Source organism: Phacochoerus africanus, chromosome 6 (genome assembly GCF_016906955.1).
Source record: "Phacochoerus africanus isolate WHEZ1 chromosome 6, ROS_Pafr_v1, whole genome shotgun sequence".
NCBI lineage: Eukaryota > Metazoa > Chordata > Mammalia > Artiodactyla > Suidae > Phacochoerus > Phacochoerus africanus.
The window spans coordinates 115552490-115554628 of record NC_062549.1 but is presented as its reverse complement, the minus strand read 5'-3'; positions in this window follow the sequence as shown (position 1 = coordinate 115554628).

The following is a 2139-nucleotide window of genomic DNA, read 5'->3' as shown; positions in this document are numbered from 1 at the left end:
TAAGGAAACTTATTGGTTGTATCAGTGGAGATAGAATAGGTTATGCTGCAGTGGAAAAGAACTAAAAATTTTCATTGCCTTACAGTAGCCAAGTTTACTTCTCATGTTCCTCTCTGACCAAAAGCATACTTTTCATTAGTCATTTTACAGTCTGTCCCATAAACATCATATTGATACATGTTTTACAATCAGAGAAGCCCCAAGTAAAACATGACTTCTGCTTGCATTTCCTTGCCAAAGCCAATCACATGGGCACTCCTGAATTTAAAAAGACAGAGGCGTATATTTCACCTGCGGGGAGAAGAACCAAATATTTATAAACAATAATATATTCTGTGGGTGCGTATGAGATGAGGAATAAAAACTAACAACAAAACTAATTTCATTTAGAGTGCAAATCAGAAAAACAGGAAATTTGAGAACAACCCTTACAACCCTTACAATTTCTTCAGTCTTCTGCACATAGTAGTATTAGCTACAGAGGCATTTTCTGATTCCAAAGTATCCTCACATACAATGTTTTATTTTATTTTTTTATAACAACCCAGTGAGGGAGATAAAAAAAGACAGAATAGTAGCTATGAGCTCACTCGAGAATTAGATTGCTTCGTTTTGAATTTCAGCCCCAACATTTACTAAAATATGTTCATGGACGTGAACAGTTTCCTTATCTGAAGACTGAGTATAATCATAATTCTGCTCTGCATTTATATATGTGTGAGGAATCAAAGTGATACTACGTGGAAATGGCATATAGTAGCACCCAATGCATAGTGTTAATTACTGTTGATTATTTTTGTATTTTTATCATATTCATCAGCACTGTTGCTCTTACCATTTTCTAAATGAGGACCTAAATGCAATCTCTAGACTTAATGCTTTCTCTGAGGTTCACATAGTAGATGGCAAAACTTGGATTTAAAATTAAATTCTTGGCTTAGAGACTGTTTCCATTCCAGTCATACTTATTTAATTTGACATAATCATATTCTGTGTCTTTAAGGCTATTTTAGCAAAGAGTTTTTTTCTTATAGATTGGTATTAATGGTTCAGGGGAAAAAGACTAGTGGAGGCTGGGATGTTGCCAGAGGCCAGCTCCGGCGGCCAGGGAGTATACATCCCGATCGGAGAGGGACACGGCGTCGGCGAATGTACAATTACGGAGACAGCCTCTTTGTCCCTTCTTTCAGGGCGCTGGACTGCTCAGAATTTTATTGGCATAAGTGGTTGATTCTATAGACAGTTTTTTTGCTGCAGATTGCATCACAGTGTTAAAAGTACATTGGTTAACTATTACATGGTATAGCAGCTATGCATCGTGTTTTAAGATCTTTGTTTTAACTAAACTTAGTGGGTACAATTTAGGGGCAGTTAGGTACAATACATCCTGTTTTAAGATTTCTATCTTAACTAAACTTAGGGAGTACAATTTAAGGGCAATTAGGTACAATACATCGTGTGGAAAGGAGGAGCCAGTACAAATCATCCCATGACCAGCCAGTCTTTACAATTTGAAGAGTTCACAGACACAAGAATTTGGCATTTACAAACCTTGTTTGTAGACTGGTGCTTATTCAAAGCGTTATGGCAGGGAGAGAGTGTAAGTAAATATAAGCCAACTTAACTAAACTAGCTATCACTCAAAAGCTTTTAACATCAAAGACAAAACTCACAGCTAGGTTTTTTGGATAATATATGGCTAACTTCTATGGACCTCATTAAAATCCTGACTCTACAGTTTACTATATAACTAGTTAATAGATAAACACTATGTTTTAACTAAGATGGATTAAAATAGGGGAAAGTCCTTCAGGATGAAATTCTTACTATATTATTGTTGTAACTTTGTTAAATCACAAATCACCACAGGAAGATAAGAATGGGAAATAAGAATAATCAGTAAATAATCAGGAAAGACTGAGGAAAACTGAATAGCAAGTGAATAACAGAAAAGACTAAGTTATCCATGGGACAAGCCCCACTCAGCACCACAAAACGGGAATTATTTCCTGGGAAATTTAGTTTTCCACCTATGTCAGCAGGCGAGCCTTATTGTCTTCTGGGGCCTGTCCTCGGAATTGTGCCCTACAGGCAGGCATCCCCTCGTTTAGGAACCTGCCCTCGGAATTGTAGCCTTCA